We start from the raw sequence: 18,639 nt of genomic DNA, 5'->3' as shown, positions 1-18,639 counted from the left end.
TTTCCCACATGTTTACTTTACATTAGCACAATTTTGGAACCAAAATTTTTTTTTCTTAGGAAGTTATAAGGGTTAAAAATTGACCAGCGATTTCTCATTTTTCCAACACCATTTTATTTTTAGGGACCACATCACATTTGAAGTCACTTTGCGGAGTCTATATGTTAGAAAATACCAAAAAGTGACACCATTCTAAAAACTGCACCCCTTAACGTGCTCAAAACCACATTCAAGAAGTTTATTAACCCTTTAGGTGCATCACAGGAATTTTTTGAATATTTAAAAAAAATGAAGATTTAACTTCTTTCACAAAAAAAATACTTCAGGTTCAATTTTTTTTATTTTACCAAGGGTAACAGGAGAAATTGGACTGCAAAAGTTATTGTGCAGTTTGTCCTGAGTACGCTGATACCTGATATGTGGGGGGGAACCACTGTTTCGACGCATGGCAGAGCTCAGAAGAGAAGGAGCGCCGATTGACTTTTTCAATGCAAAATTGGCTGGAATTCAGATCGGACGCCATGTCGCGTTTGGAGAGCCCCTGATGTACCTAAACAGTGGAAAACCCCCATAAGTGACCCCATTTTGGAAACTAGACCCCCCAGGGAACTTATCTAGATATGTGGTGAGAACTTTGAACCCACAAGGGCTTCACAGAAGTTTATAACGTACAGCGGTACAATTAAAAAATCATATTTTTTCCACAAAAATGATCTTTTCACCCCCAATTTTTATTTTCCCAAGGGTAACAGGACCCTAAAAGTTATTGTGCAATTTGTCCTGAGTACGCTGATACCCCACATGTGGGGGTAAACCACTATTTGGGCGCATGGCAGAGCTCGGAAGGGAAGCAGCGCCATTTGACGTTTTTGGCTGAAATTGAGATCGGACACCATGTCGCGTTTGGAAAGCCCCTGATGTACCAAAACAGTGGAAACCCCCCACAAATGACACCATTTTGGAAACTAGAACCCCCAAGGAACTTATCTAGATGTGTGGTGAGAACTTTGACCCCCCCAGTGCTTCACAGGAGTTTATAATGCCTGGGCGTGAAAATAAAAAAATTGTATTTTTTCACAAACATGATCTTTTAGTCACCAACTTTTTTATTTTCCCAACGGTACCAGAAGAAATTGGACCCCAAAAGTTGTTGTCCAATTTGTCCTGAGTTCACTGATACCTCATATGTGGGAGAAAACTACTGTATGGGCACACGTCGGGGCTCGGAAGGGAAGTAGTGACGTTTTGGAATGCAGACTTTGATGGAATGGTCTGCGGGTGTCATGTTGCTTTTGGAGAGCCCCTGATGTACCTAAACAGTGGAAACCCCCCACAAGTGACCCCATTTTGGAAACTAGACCCCCTAAGGAACTTATCTAGATGTGTGGTGAGCACTTTGAACCCCCAAGGGCTTCACACAAGTTTATAATGCCCGGGCATGAAAATAAAAAAATCTTATTTTTTCCACAAACATGATCAATTAGTCCCCAATTTTTTTATTTTCCCAAGGGTAACAAGAGAAATTGGACCCCAAATGTTGTTGTCCAATTTGTCCTGATTACGCTGATACCTGATGTGTGGGAGAAAACTACTGTATGGGCACACGTCGGGGCTCGGAAGGGAAGTAGTGACGTTTTGGAATACGTACTTTGATGGAATGGTCTGCGGGTGTCATGTGCGTTTGGAGAGCCCCTGATGTACCTAAACTATTGAAAATCCCCACAAGTGACCCCATTTTGGAAACTAGACCCCCCACAGAACTTATCTAGATGTGTGGTGAACACTTTGAACCCCCAAGTGATTCACAGAAGTTTATAACGCCCGGGCGTTTTCCACAAAAATGATATTTTTGCCCCCGATTTTTTATTTTCCTAAGGGTAACAGGAGAAATTGGACCCCAAAAGTTGTTTTGCAATTTGTCCTGAGTAGGCTGATACCCCATATGTGGGGGTAAAACACTGTTTGGACGCATGGCAGACCTTGGAAGGGAAGGAGCTCCATTTGACTTTTTCAACGCAGAATTGGCTGGAATTGAGATCAGACGCCATGTTGCATTTGGAGAGCACCTGATGTGCCCAAACAGTGGAAACCCCCAATTCTAACTCCAACCCGAACCCCAACACACCCCTAACCCTAATCTCAGCCCTAACCCTAGCCCTAGCCCTAGCCCTAACCCTAACCCTAGCCCTAACCCTAGCCCTAACCCTAGCCCTAGCCCTAACCCTAGCCCTAACCCTAACAATTATGAGAAAATGAAAATAAATACATTTTTTTAATTTTATTATTTTTCCCTCACTAAGGGGGTGATAACGGGGGGTTTGATTTACTATTTATGGCAGTTTTTATGTTTCGCAGCTGTCATAGGCTAAAAGACGCTTTTTATTCTAAAAATAGTTTTTGCATCACCACATATTGAGAGCTATAATTTTTCCATATTTTGACCCACCGAGTCATGTCAGGTCTTATTTTTTGCGTGACAAGTTGACGTTTTTATTGGTACCATTTTCGGGCACGTGACATTTTTTGATCGCTTTTTATTCCGATTTTTGGGACGCAGAATGAACAAAAACCAGCGTCTCATGAATTTCTTTTGGGGGGTGCTTTTATTCTTCGGGTCAGTTGTGAAATCTGGACACAGATCAACCTTAGGAAATCCAATTTCTCACAATATGAACTTAATATAACATCATAACACAAATAGCAAAAACATTTCTAAATCATGTTTTTTTTTCAAATCTCATCATCTCGCCTCACTCTTGTAGGAATTGTAAAGGAAAATGACCTTGATATGACTATCTGCTGATCTCAGCAGTTATCAGAGTTTTGGTATTACGGTTTGTACACAAGTTACTCTCAGACCCCTACTGATGCGATATTGATGACCTGTCGTAACGAAAAGTCATCCGTATCAATACCCTTTACAGACAGCATTACTTCTAAGACATCATTTCTGGAGCAAAACACCTCTCCTTTGGATTTGAAAAGTTAATCACTAAATTATTTATAGCCTTATTTTTCTCTACTGCAAACTAATATTTATTTGCAATAACCTCCATGTCATTGACAATCGCTTTACGTCTCACAACCTATCCTTCCTGTATCTCACCGAAACATGGCTGGCATCCTCCCACAGAGCCAACCCTGCATCACTTTGTTACAGTGGCTTTCACTTCATCAACATTCTTTGCCCTAGCAACAGACATGGTGGGTCTTCTCTTGTCGAGCAACTACACCTTCAACCTAATCCCATGTCTACCTTCCCTTATCCCTTATCCTCAATTCTTTTGAATTGCATTCTGTACATATCCACTCTATCTCTACCCTCCAAGTGGCCATCATACTCCATTCGCAAGGCTTGGCCACCACTTTTATAGACCTCTTCTCCATCTGGCTTCTTCTCTTTGTCTCTTCTGATTTTCCTTCCATCACCATGGATGACTTCAACATCCTCACCGACACCCACCAGTTGGCTGCCTCCAAACTCCTGTCACTTGCTTCATCCTTTGGCTACTGCACATTGATCCTCCACATCCACCCACACAGACAGACACACATTAGACCTTATCTTCACCTGCCTCTGCTGACTATCTAACCTCACAACCTCACAGCTTCTCCCATCTAATCAACATCTACTTACCTTATCATCCCTTCTCTTGTCCCCCCATGTCCATCAACTTACCCCAACAGAAACCTTGCACGCTCAGACATTCACACACACTCTGACTATCTCATATTGATGTACTCTATTTCCTTATTCCCTGACCCAGACAGGGTCACCGTTCTGTACAAACACCTCACTGGCATCAGCTATTCGGTCATCCCTCTTGTGCATGGCTGAAAGACAACCTTGGCACAACCTCACTAAATAGCTTGGGCAAATGTTGAGGGCTGCAGAGCGGTGCTGGAAGAAAGCACTTGTAGGAAGACTTCATCACTTTCAAGAGGCAACTTCCACATTCAGGTTGGCGCTCACCTCCACCAAACAGGATTACTTCACAAATCTCATATCTTCTTTATGCCACAACTACAAACAGTTATTCAACACTTTTAATTCCTTCCTTCACCCACAACTGTCCCTCCGATTTCCCTCATTTCTGGAGAAGACTTTGCCACACATTTCGAAACCAACACCGACCAAATCAAGCATTTACTTCTGAACAAACAGAACCCCTACACATAACAGAACAATGCCCTTGCCTAATATATTTTCTTCCCAGCATCACTGAAGGAAAGCTTGCTCATCGTCTCTAAAAATTGCAACTCACCACGTGTGCAATTGATCCCACCTCCTCCTTAACCTCACCACCACGCTTATCCCAGCCTTAACCCATTTCTTCAAGCTATCATTAACTTCTGGTACCTTTCCTTCTGCTTTCAAACATGCAATTATCACACCTATCCTGAAGAAGCTATCCCTCAAACCAAACTCTACATCAAGCTATTACCGTAAATTGCTTGTTTCATTCACGTCCAAACTCCTTGAATGGCATGTCCACATCAAACTTTCCTCCTGTCTCTCATTGAACTCGTTCTTTGACAGCTTAGAATCTGGCTTCCATCTCCACCACTCCACCGTAACTGCCCTAACAAAAATGCTAATAACTTACATACCATCAAAGCTAACAGACAATTCTAAATACTCCTCTCTTATGAATGGGTCACCGAGGAGGACAACAAAAAGCTAAGTCCCAGAAAACCAGAGAGGTTGGTAACTATGCAGATTGCAGATCCCTGATCCTAACCACACAACTAGCAGTAGAAGTGGAGCATTCCTACGATGATCTAGACGCCTCGTCAGCGCCGGAGGACTACATAAGCCTAAAGCAAGAAAAGGGGAAAACTAACTGCCCCAGAGCAGACCCCAAAGGAATAGACAGCCCCCACACATGTATTGACGATGAAACAAGACAAAAACACAAACACAGGCAGGAAAATAGGCTGAGCAAACGATGGGGCCCAAACTAACTATAAAAAATAGGAAAGGAAAGACACTGTCTGCAATCTGCCAAAAACCCTACAAAAATAATGTCCAACACTTCTGATAACAAAATTAATCCTGAAGTCACTAGACTTCTCCCACTATATCAGCACTCTGAAATATTCTGAGACAGAGCAAAAAGAGGCCAATCTAATAAGGGACTAAAAAGCCAATTGGCAAATCCAGATAAATAAGAGTGGAAATTTCAGCACAGCCCCAGCCGGGGCTGGCTGACCACACAAAACACTGAATAGACCAACAAAATCAAGTGTGAACATTAGCAAAAACACTTATCTTGAGAAGGCTGGAACAGAGCTGAAAACCAAGACCTGAGAAGCCAGAGGCAATCACCAGCACTAGACTAGGGCGTCGGCTGTCTTAAATCCAATCTAAGAATCCTGAGGTCCAATCGTCATCCTCATTATCAGGTGGTAGATCTCTACTGATTAAAAGAGCCTCACTACCTACTGTTACCACCAGAGGGAGTCTGGAAGGAGAACTCACAGCTGGTGGACCAGAGAATGAACTCACAACAGTACCCCCCTTGAGGAGGGGTCACCGAACCATCATCCACGCCACCAGGCCGATCAGGATGGGCCCGGTGAAAAGCACGAACCAATCTATTGGCATGAATATCAGAGGCAGAGACCCAAGAATTATCCTTCTGGCCATAACCCTTCCATTTGACCAAATACTGGAGTCTCTGTCGAACCAAACGGGAATCCAATATTTTCTCTACCTCATATTCCATATTGCCTTTAACCAATACAGAGTCAGGAGGTGCTGCCATAGGAACCACTGGCTCAACAAACCTCTTCAACAGTGATTTATGAAATACGTTATGGATCTTGAACGTAACTGGAAGAGCCAATCGAAAAGAAACAGGATTAAGAATCTCCAAAATTTTATAAGGTCCAATAAATCTTGGCTTAAATTTTGGAGATGCAACCTTCATAGGAATATACTTAGAGGACAACATAACCATATCACCCACTTTAAACCGGGGACCAATGGTCCTATGTTGGTGGGAAAATCGCTGGGCCTTTTCCTGAGAGAGTGACAACTTATCCACTACTTGGTCCCATATCTGCTGCATTCTCTCAACCACAGTCTCCACACCTGGGCAGGACGAAGATTCCACTTGCCCCGAAGAGAATCGAGGATGAAACCCAAAATTACAGAAAAAGGGTGACATCAAAGTGGCAGAACTAGCTCTATTGTTCAGCGCGAATTCGGCCAAGGGCAAAAATGAAACCCAATCATCCTGATCAGCAGATAAAAAACATCTTAAATAAGACTCCAAGGTCTGGTTTGTTCTCTCAGTCTGCCCACTAGTCTGGGGATGAAATGCGGAGGAGAAGGATAACTGAATTCCCAGATTGGAACAAAAGGGCTTTCCAGAATCTGGAAACAAACTGGACTCCTCTGTCCGACACAATGTTCTCAGGAATCCCATGTAACCGAACCACCTGTTGTAAAAACAAGGGCACCAACTCAGCGGAAGATCATAGAATCATAGAATCATAGAATCGTAGAGTTGGAAGGGACCTCCTGGGCCATCTGGTCCAACCCCCTGCTCAAAGCAGGATTCGCTAAATCATCCCAGTCAGATGTCTGTCCAGCCTCTGTTTGAAGACTTCCATTGAAGGAGAACTCACCACTTCTCGTGGCAGCCTGTTCCACTCATTGATCACTCTAACTGTCAAAAAGTTTTTTCTAATATCTAATCTGTGTCTCCTCCCATTCAGATGGCAACTTTGGGAGTGGTACAAGATGGACCATCTTCGAAAATCTATCACAAATCACCCAGATAACAGTCATTCTCTGAGAGACAGGAAGATAAGAAATAAAATCCATTGCGATATGGGTCCATGGCCTCTTGGGCAACGGCAGGGGCATCAGCAACCCACTAGAACGAGAACAGGGTTTAGACCGAGAACAAGTCCCACAGGACTGCACAAAATTCCTGACATCACGAGACAAGGCAGGCCACCAAAAAGACCGACTCACCAAATCTCTGGTATCAAAAATACCTGGATGACCGGCCAATGCGGAGCAATGAACTTCAGACATCACTCTCGTTCTCCTCTGATCAGGAACATACAATTTTCCCATAGGACAACGCTCAGGTTTATCCTCTTGAAATTCCTCCAGGGTGCATCTCAAATCGGGCGAAATGGCAGAAAGAACTACCCCCTCACCTAGGATGGTAGTAGGCTCGGTCACATTAAGAGAATCAGCAAAGAAACTCCAAGAAAGAGCGTCTGCCTTAACATTCTTAGTGCCCGGAAGAAAAGAGACCACAAAATTAAAACGCGTGAAAAACAAGGCCCATCTAGCCTGTCTAGGATTCAAGCATTTGGCCGACTCCAGATAAATCAAATTCTTGTGATCGGTGAGGACCACAACTTGATGTCTAGCTCCCTCCAACCAATGTCTCCACTCCTCAAATGCCCATTTCATGGCCAACAATTCCCAATTCCCCACGTCATAGTTGCGTTCAGATGGGGAGAACTTACGAGAAAAGAAGGCACAAGGATTCATCTTAGAAGTCACTGGGTCTTTTTGGGACAAAACAGCTCCTGCACCAATCTCAGAAGCATCTACCTCCACCTGAAATGGAAGTGAGACATCAGGTTGCCGTAAAACTGGAGCTGAAGTAAATCTCCGCTTAAGCTCCTGAAATGCTGAGACAGCCTCAGGAGACCAATTCAGCACATCAGCGCCCTTCTTGATCAGATCAGTCAGTGGTTTGACAATACCAGAAAAATTACCTATAAATTTACGATAGAAATTAGCAAAACTCAAAAACTTCTGGAGAGCCTTCAAAGAAGTGGGCTGAACCCAATCATAAATGGCCTGTACCTTGGCCGGGTCCATTTCAATAGTCGACGGAGACAAGATAAGTCCCAAAAATGAAATCCTCTGTACACCAAAGAGGCATTTCAATCCCTTAACAAACGGGAATTCTTCCTCAAAATCCGGAACACATTCCGAACTTGTTCCACATGAGAATCCCAATCACTGGAAAAGACCAGAATATCATCCAAATAGATGATCAAAAACTTATCCACAAAGTCCCGGAAAATATCATTCATGAAGGATTGGAAGACAGAAGGGGCATTAGTGAGCCCAAAAGGCATCACCAGGTACTCAAAATGTCCCTCCGGAGTATTAAACGCCGTCTTCCATTCATCACCGTGCTTGATGCAAATAAGATTATACGCCCCCCTGAGGTCAAGCTTAGTAAACCAGCAGGCACTCTTAACTCTGGAGAATAAATCAGACATCAGAGGTAATGGGTACTGATATTTAACAGTCATCTTGTCAAGGGAACGATAATCAATACACGGTGTTAATGAACCATCTTTCTTGGCCACAAAAAAAAACCCAGCACCTAAAGGTGACGAGGATGGTCTAATATGACCCTTCTCCAACGACTCCTTAATATAGGATCGCATAGCATCATGTTCGGGTACTGATAAGTTGAAAAGCCGACCCTTGGGAAATTTACACCCAGGGATCAACTCAATTGCACAGTCATAACTCCTATGAGGGGGCAAAGACGCAGACTTACTCTCACTAAATACATCAGAGCAATCAGCCAGATAATCAGGAATATCATGAGACTGAGGAGAGGTGGAGAAAACAGGAGTGTCCCTAAGAACACTCTGACAGCCCCAACTCACCACAGACCCAGATTTCCAATCCAAAACTGGATTATGAGCTTGCAACCAGGGAAAACCCAGAACAATAGTATCATGCAAATTATGCAGCACCAGATATTTACAATTTTCTTGGTGGTCTGGGGCAACTCGCATTATCACCTGGGTCAAAAACTGAAGTTTATTCTCCGCCAAAGGAGTAACATCAATACCCCTCAAAGGAATAGGCGTCCGCAGAGGCGTCATGGACAAGCCACAACGTTTAGCAAAGTCCAAATCCATCAGATTCAACACTGCTCCAGAATCCACAAAAGCCTTAGTGGAAAACGTGGATAAGGAGCAGATCAGAGTAATTGCCAAAAGGAACTTAGATTGTACACTGCCCACAGCAAATGTGTGTGCAAAATGTTTCTCTCGTTTAGGGCAGACAGAAATAGTATGAGAGGCGTCTCCACAGAAAAAACACAGCTTATTACGCCTTCTAAACTCCTGACGTTGCGCCCTAGACAAAACCCCGTCACATTGCATAGGTTCAGACATTTGTTCAAAAGGTGGCAACGCCTCCCGTGTAGTTTTACGTTCACGTAAACACCGATCAACTTGAATGGCTAATGACATAGAATTATCCAGACCAGAGGGAACAGGAAATCCCACCATAACATCCTTTACGGTCTCTGATAAACCCTTCCGAAAGAGAGCTGCCAATGCACTATCATTCCATGTAGTAAGGACAGCCCACTTTCGGAATTTTTGACAGTATAACTCTGCAGAATCCTGACCCTGACTTAATGCCAACAGGGTTCTCTCAGGTTGATCAACAGCATTAGATTCATCATACAACAACCCCAAGGCTTCAAAAAATGCATCCACATTAGTCAAAATAGGATTTTCAAGTGTCAGAGAAAAAGCCCAATCCTGGGGATCGCCGTGCAGCAAGGAGATGACAATTTTAACCAGCTGCACAGAGCTCCCCGATGAGTTAGGCTTCAAGGCAAGAAATAATTTACAATTATTCTTAAAATTCAAAAATTTAGAATGATCCCCAGAAAACACATCAGGAGTGAGGATCTTAGGTTCAGCAGCATGTGACTGAATGAGGTAAGTGGAAATTCCCTGCACTTCAGCAGCAAGTTGCTCCACACGATCAGACAATTGCTTAATCTCCATTAGGAAAAAAAAAAAATCCTCCTACTGCCCCAGAAAAAAAAAGAGGAAAATATATATATAAAAAAAAAAAAAAAAAAAAAAAATTTCTGACACTTGTTTTTTCTTTTTTAAACAATTTTCTCCTGCTTTTGAGTACCCTAGAATCTGCGGTATGGCTGATGATTCTGTTATGAATGGGTCACCGAGGAGGACAATAAAAAGCTAAGTCCCAGAAAACCAGAGAGGTTGGTAACTATGCAGATTGCAGATCCCTGATCCTAACCACACAACTAGCAGTAGCAGTGGAGCGTTCCTACGATGATCTAGACGCCTCATCACCACCGGAGGACTACATAAGCCTAAAGCAAGAAAAGGGGAAAACTAACTGCCCCAGAGCAGACCCCAAAGGAATAGACAGCTCCCACACATGTATTGACGATGAAACAAGACGAAAACACAAAAACAGGCAGGAAAATAGGCTGAGCAAACGATGGGGCCCAAACTAACTATAAAGAATAGGAAAGGAAAGACACTGTCTGCAATCTGCCAAAAACCATACAAAAATAATGTCCAACACTTCTGATAACAAAATTAACCCTGAAGTCACTAGACTTCTCCCACTATATCAGCACTCTGAAATATTCTGAGACAGAGCAAAAAGAGGCCAATCTAATAAGGGACTAAAAAGCAAATTGGCAAATCCAGATAAATAAGAGTGGAAATTTCAGCACAGCCCCAGTCGTGGCTGGCTGACCACACAAAACACTGAATAGACCAACAAAATCAAGTGTGAACATTAGCAAAAACACTTATCTTGAGAAGGCTGGAACAGAGCTGAAAACCAAGACCTGAGAAGCCAGAAGCAATCACCAGCACTAGACTAGGGCGTCGGTTGTCTTAAATCCAAACTAAGAATCCTGAGGTCCAATCGTCATCCTCATTATCAGGTGGTAGATCTCTACTGATTAAATCAGCCTCACTACCTCCTGTTACCACCAGAGGGAGTCTGGAAGGAGAACTCACAGCTGGTGGACCAGAGAATGAACTCACAACACTCCTCCTTGTAGACCTGTCCTCTGTTTTTGACACTGTTGACCACTCCATCCTACCGTAGAACCTGTCTTCCCCTGACATCAACGACCTTGCCCTCTCCTGGATTTCTTCATGCCTTACTAACCACACATATAGCATCTCCCATTCCCATTCTCCTTATCCTGCCCTCTCTGTCATTGTCCCTCAAGGCACTGACCCCTACTCTTTTCAATCTATAGCTTTGGCCTGGGACACCTAATAAAGTCCAGTAGCTTCCAGTATCACCTATACTGTGATGACACTCAGATCTACCTCTTTGGCTCAGACGTCACCTCACTGCTGTCCAGAATCCTACAGTGTCTATCAGCCATATCCTCCTTCTTCTCATCATGCTTAGAATCATAGAATCATAGAATCATAGAATCGTAGAGTTGGAAGGGACCTCCTGGGCCATCTGGTCCAACCCCCTGCTCAAAGCAGGATTCGCTAAATCATCCCAGTCAGATGTCTGTCCAGCCTCTGTTTGAAGACTTCCATTGAAGGAGAACTCACCACTTCTCGTGGCAGCCTGTTCCACTCATTGATCACTCTAACTGTCAAAAAGTTTTTTCTAATATCTAATCTGTGTCTCCTCCCATTCAGTTTCATCCCATTGCTTCTAGTCTTTCCTTGTGCAAATGAGAATAAAGTTGATCCTTCTACAATGTGACAGCCCTTTAGATATTTGTAGACAGCTATTAAGTCTCCTCTCAGTCTTCTCTTTTGCAAACTAAACATTCCCAAATCCTGCAACCTTTCCTCATAAGACAGGGTTTGCAGACCGGTCACCATTCTGGTCGCTCTTTTCTGAACTTGCTCCAGTTTGTTGATGTCTTTTTTAAAATGTGGTGCCCAAAACTGGACACAATATTCCAGATGAGGTCTGACCAAAGAGGAGTAGAGGGAAATAATGACTTCACGTGATCTAGACTGTATGCTTCTGTTAATACATCCTAGAATTGCATTTGCCTTTTTTGCTGCTGCATCACACTGTTGACTCATATTCAGTCTGTGATCTATTAGTATACCCAAGTCTTTTTCACATGTGCTGTCACTTAGCCCTATTCCTCCCATTCTATATATGCTTTTTCCATATTTATTGCCCAGATGTAGTACTTTGCATTTCTCCCTGTTAAAAACCATTCTGTTAGTTGCTGCCCACTTCTCCAGTTTATTTAAATCTTTTTGAATCCTCTCTCTCTCTTCTCTAGTATTAGCTATCCCTCCTAGCTTTGTGTCATCAGCAAATTTAATCAGTTTACCCTCAATTCCTTCATCTAAATCGTTGATAAAGATGTTGAACAATACAGGGCCCAGGACAGAGCCCTGTGGTACCCCACTTGAGACATTCTTCCAACTGGATGTGCAGCCATTTACGACCACTCTTTGGGTCCGATCACTAAGCCAGTTATGAATCCACCTAACAGTTGCCTTGTCCATTCCATACTTAGTCATTTTTTCAATAAGGATTGTATGAGAGACTTTGTCAAATGCTTTGCTGAAGTCAAGATATACTATATCTACAGCATTTCCTTGATCCACCCAATCAGTGATACCGTCATAGAAGGAAATTAAGTTAGTCTGACATGACTTATTAGTTACAAACCCATGCTGACTCTGTTTAATCACTTCATTCTTATCCAGGCATTGACATACATGTTGTTTAATAATTTGTTCAAAGATCTTTCCTGGTATAGAAGTCAGACTCACTGGCCTATAGTTACCTGGGTCCACCTTCTTCCCCTTTTTGAAGATAAGAACAACATTTGCTCTTCTCCAGTCTTCTGGCACTTCTCCTGTTCTCCAAGAATTTTCAAAGATTATGGAGAGGGGTTCAAAAATTTCTTCTGCTATCTCCTTCAGTACTCTGGGGTGTAATTCATCTGGACCTGGAGACTTGAATTCATTTAGGCTAGCTAAGTGTTTCCTCACTATCTTTCTGTTTATAGATATCCTGGATTCTTCTATTCCCTTAATAGGACAGTGAATAACAGTTGATGTTACATTTCCTTTCTGAGAGAAAACAGATGCAAAATAGGAATTTAAAAGTTCAGCCTTCTCAACATCCTGTCTTACCATTTCATCATTTTCATCCTGTAAAAATCCTATAGCATCTTTGACTTTTCTTTTACTTTTGACATATCCCCAAAATCCTTTATTATTGCTTTTGACATCTCTTGCAAGCCTCAATTCATTTTCAGCTTTAGCTAATCTGATTTGTGCCCTGCAGGTTCTGCAGACAGCATTATATTCTTCTTTAGATATGCCTCCCTCTTTCCATTTTATAAACATTTTTTTCTTCCTTTTTAGCATGTGCTTAAGTTCTGTGTTCATCCATCCTGGTTTCCTTAAATGCTTCCTATTCTTCCCTCTTTTCGGAATTGTTAACAACTGTGCTTTGAGAATTTCATTTTTCAAGATTTCCCATCCTTCCTGGACATTTTTGTCTTTAAGGATATCCAGCCATTGGATCCCTCCAATTATCTTTCTGAATCCCTTAAAATCTGCCTTTCTGAAATCTAACCTTGACGTCTGAGTCTTCACAGGTCTTCCGCCTCTAGTTATCCAAAATTCTAAAATAGCATGGTCGCTACCTCCTAGGGTCCCAGCCACTTTTACCTCCTCAACCATTTCCTCCCTGTTTATAAGGAATAGATCCAAGGTAGCAGTTCCCCTTGTTTTCTCCCCTACCTTTTGGAAGATAAAGTTGTCAGCAAGAGAGGATAAGAATTTCCTTGACCTGTTAGTTTTGCCTGAGAGAGATTCCCAACAAATGTCTGGATAGTTGAAATCTCCCATGACAACTATGTCATATTTTTTGGAGAACTTGGCCATCTGATGCATAAAGAGTTCATCTATATCTTCGGCTTGCACAGGCGGCCTGTAGTAAATGCCTACAATGGTGTCCTTTCCATTGTTCTGTCCTTGTATTCTTACCCAAACAGTTTCCACAGAACTCCCAGTCTCTGAAGCTTCAATCTCTGTGCAGATATACGCGTTTCTAACATACAATGCGACACCCCCTCCTCGTTTATCAAGTCTGTTTCTTGCAAATAAGTTGTATCCTTCTTGTCTTGTATTCCAATCATGTGTATCGTCCCACCAAGTTTCAGTGATTCCAATGACATCATATTTCTTTTCCTGTGTTAGTAGTTCCAATTCTCCTTGTTTGTTGCCCATGCTTTGTGCATTAGTATAGAAACATTTTAGTTTGTGATTGGTTTCTCTTTCTCCAATATTTTTATTAATTAGATTCTTTCGTCTTTGTTCTTCCTTTCCACTTCTAATAGCAGAGTTCTCAATAGCATTTGTCAGGTGTATGGCTTTTTCTGGTCTTTTGCTTCCCTTCCCATGTTGTTCTAGTTTAAAGCTCTCCTTACAAGTGTAGCAAGGCGACTTCCAAATACATGCTTACCAGTCTTCGTAAGGTGCACCCCATCTCTAGCAAGTAGTCCATCGTATAAGTAGTTCACTCCGTGATCCAGAAATCCAAATCGTTGCTGACGGCACCATCGACGTAGCCAGTTGTTCACCTGCAGAATCTTATTCCACCTCCTTGTTCCATGGCCATCCACTGGGAGGATGGAAGAGAAGACCACCTGCGCTCCCAGTTCTTTCACTTTCTTGCCTAAGTCTTCAAAGTCTCTGCAGATGGTTTCCAGGTCGTTTCTTGCTGTGTCATTTGTCCCCACATGTAGTAGCAGGAATGGGTAGTCATCTGTAGGTCTGAAGAGTCCTGATATCCTGTCAGACACATCTTTAATTTTTGCACCTGGAAGACAACACATTTCTCTTGAAGTTATATCCGGTCTGCAGATAGCTGCCTCAGTTCCTCTCAACAGGGAATCCCCCATGACCACCACTCTCCGTTTCTTCTTCACAACATTTTTCTTTCTCCATCCAGGAGGACTCTGAAGGCGTACAAGGTTGCTGCTTGTTGGCAAAGTCTTATCCTGATGTATTTCTTCATTGTTTTCCTGCGTGAGAGCCTGGTACTGGTTTCTGAGCAGTATGGGTGCTGACTGCCTCCTGATCCTCCTGCTTCTCTGGGTCACATGTCTCCATTCCTCTGTTTCTTCAGGTGCACTTCGAATTTCTTCTCTTTCTGTAACATGAAGAGTTAATTCTGCTCTGTCCAAGAACTCTTCACCTTCCTTAATGATCTTCAACGTAGCTAACCTCTCTTCGAGATTTTGCAACTTTTCCTCCAACAGGGACACAAGCTTGCATTTGTGGCATGTGAAGTTTGGCTTTTCCACTGGTAAGTCTGTGAACATGTAGCAAGAAATGCAGCTCACCAAATGGCTCCTGGCCTCTTCCATCTTGAGATTTCTAAAAAACGATGAAAGATGAGCCCAAATTCGGCGCGCGGTTTTTCCGATTTCCTCTTTTCAGCTGCAACGGCCAAAACCCAGTGATCGTTGAGCTCGCGGAGACTCTTCACTTATCCCAGAAGGCACTGGGAATATGCAAATGATCTCCTCAAGACTCTTCCCCTGGTTTTCCGATTTCCTCTTTTCAGCTGCAACGGCCAAAACCCAGTGATCGTTGAGCTCGCGGAGACTCTTCACTTATCCCAGAAGGCACTGGGAATATGCAAATGATCTCCTCAAGACTCTTCCCCTGGTTTTCCGATTTCCTCTTTTCAGCTGCAACGGCCAAAACCCAGTGATCGTTGAACTCGCAGAGACTCTTCACTTATCCCAGAAGGCACTGGGAATATGCAAATGATCTCCTCAAGACTCTTCCCCTGGTTTTCCGATTTCCTTTTTTCAGCTGCAACGGCCAAAACCCAGTGATCGTTGAGCTCGCGGAGACTCTTCACTTATCCCAGAAGGCACTGGGAATATGCAAATGATCTCCTCAAGACTCTTCCCCTGGTTTTCCGATTTCCTCTTTTCAGCTGCAACGGCCAAAATCCAGTGATCGTTGAGCTCGCGGAGACTCTTCACTTATCCCAGAAGGCACTGGGAATATGCAAATGATCTCCTCAAGACTCTTCCCCTGGTTCCCTCTTCCCCTGCTTCCTAAAACTCAATGTGGACAAAACCAAACTCATCAGCTTTCCTCCAGCCCACTCAACTTTCCTACCCAATCTATCACAATAAATTACATCATGCTCTCCCCTGTACCAGAAGTCCACTATTTTGGACTAATGCTTGACTTTGCCCTATCCTTCAAACTGCACATCCAAGCCCCTTCCTCCTTCTGCCACCTCCAACTCAATAACATTTCCAGAATATGTCCATGTCTCATTCCTAAATCTACTAAAATATCTGTGTATACTGTCAACATCTATCACCTTGATTACTGCAATGTCCTCCTCTTTGACCTTCATGCTATCGCTCTCGTACCTTTCTAGTATATCATTAACTCTGCTGCTTGACTAATCCATTTCTCTACCTGCTAATTCTCTGCATCTCCCCTCTATAAATGCCTCCATTGCCTTCTAATTCCCCAATGAATCCAGTTAAAACTACTAACACTGATCCAAAATCGGTCTCCTTCATATATCCCCAAAATAATGATCTGATATCTTCCCACATGTACTCTGTGCTCCTGACAAGACCTCCTCTCCTCCATACTTATTTGCTCCTCATCTAGACACCTCCAAGACTTCTCCCGAATATACCCTATCTTCTGGAATTCTGTGCCCCAACATGTCCGTTATTCCAGGAAATTTGGAACTTTCAGACAGAAAAGAAAGCACATGGCCTGAGGTTGGTAAGAGTGGCAGGCCATTGGGACAACACTGCCCCCACCCCCACCTCGGAGGCATCCACCTCCACCACAAATGGTTTGGACGGATCTGGCTGTACCAACACAGGAGCAGACATAAAACATTTTTTTCAGAGTCGCAAAGGCCTCTTTTGCGAGCGAGGACCAGTTTCTCACATCCGCACCTTTGCATGTTAGATCCGTGAGAGGTTTGACCACCTGCGAAAACCCCCGGATAAATTTGGGGTAATAATTGGCGAACCCCAAGAAGCGCTGAAGACCCTTAAGATCTCGGGGTTGCACCCAATCCGCAATGGCCTGCACCTTCTTGGGGTCCATGCGAAAACCCTCACAGGATACAATTAATCCCAAAAAAGATAATTCTTGAACACAAAATACACATTTCTCCAATTTGGCATACAGATGATTTTCTATCAGTCTTTGGAGAACAGTTCGTACTAGTTCCAGATGAGTATGCCTGTCGGAGGAGTATAATAAAATATCATCTAAGTAGATAACGACAAAACGACCAATGAGATCTGAGAATACCACGTTGATGAAATTTTGAAATATGGCGGGGGCATTGGTAAGACCAAACGGCATGACTAAATTTTCAAACAGTCCCTCGGTCGTGAGGAACGCGGTTTTCCATTCATCCCCCTCTCGGACCCTTATCAAATTATATGCCCCCCGAAGATCCAGTTTAGAAAACCACTTTGCCCCTGATAGTTGGTTACACAAATCGGGAATCAACGGAAGGGGGTACGTATTCCGTACAGTAATCTGATTAAGCTCCCGAAAATCGAGACAGGGACGTAACCCGCCATCTTTTTTCTTTACAAAAAAGAAACCTGCCTCCACAGGTGAGACTGAAGGACGTATGTGTCCCTTACGCAGACTTTCAGCAATGTACTCCTTCATGGCCAAGCGCTCAAGGCCGGATAAATTAAGCAGACGGGCTTTAGGTAATTTAGCCCCCGGGACCAGCTAGATAGCGCAGTCAAAGGGTCTATGTGGCGGTAACGTCTCTGCCTCGCTTTCAGAGAATACATCTTCGAAGTCCTTCAGGCATTCCGGAATACCTTCCAGCTCGACAGATGATACAGACACAGATTTAACAGGTTCAGTCAACAGTGCGGATTTATCACATAACATCGAATCATTAAACCCCCATTGAACAATCTCCCCTGCTTTCCAGTTAATAACTGGGTTATGGCGTTGTAACCAGGGCATGCCCAACACCAACCCTGCAGGTAGTTTGTCCAGAACCAAACAGCTTAGGTTTTCCACATGAGTAGCGCCCACTCTGAGCGAAAACGAGTCAGACATAAAGAGAATTCCCTCCTTAGTGAGGGGAGAGGAGTCAATGGCCACCACCTTGATCGGAACCCTGAGCCTAACTGTCCCTATCTTGCAGAGTGTGACCAATTGGGAGTCAATGAGATTAATCGATGATCTGGAGTCCACGAAGGCTGTAGAGGGAAAAGAACAACCGTCCACAAACAGATCCACATGAAGTAACACTTTAGAAAATGAGGAAAAGGGTACCTGAGGGTCTGAGTAGTCTCGCCACTAACTACCCAGACCTAGTCGTTTCCCGCCGACCGGGTCGAAGACGGGCAATCAGGACACTCCCTTTTCCAATGTCCTATTTTACCGCAGTAAAAGCATAACTGCTTGTCCTTCCGTCGTTTCCTCTCCGTATCTTTCAGGGAGAGGGCGCCCACATCCATAAGCTCAGGGTCAGTCTCTTTTCCACTGGGAAACAATGGAGTCTCCACCTGCATTACCCCTCTGAGTGTTTCCCCTGACAGACGCTCATCACCATGCCCTCTGCCAATCGCACTCGGTCAGGCTCATCATAAATGTGCCCGAGGGCCTCAAAGAATGCATTCACCGACACTCTCTCAGGGGCAGTGGGAGGAAGGGAGAAAGCCCAAGCTTGTGGGGACCCTCTTAATAAAGACATAATGGTTCTGGTTTTCGTCCCCAGAGGAACGTGGTCTCTGTCAAGGGGTCCTTCTCTGGTATCACACAATCAACAGAGCAAGCAAAGAGTGA

This window comes from Dendrobates tinctorius, unplaced genomic scaffold (genome assembly GCF_039654945.1).
Source record: "Dendrobates tinctorius isolate UK_male_01 unplaced genomic scaffold, ASM3965494v1 ptg000332l, whole genome shotgun sequence".
NCBI classification, from domain to species: domain Eukaryota; kingdom Metazoa; phylum Chordata; class Amphibia; order Anura; family Dendrobatidae; genus Dendrobates; species Dendrobates tinctorius.
This window is presented reverse-complemented; position numbering follows the sequence as displayed.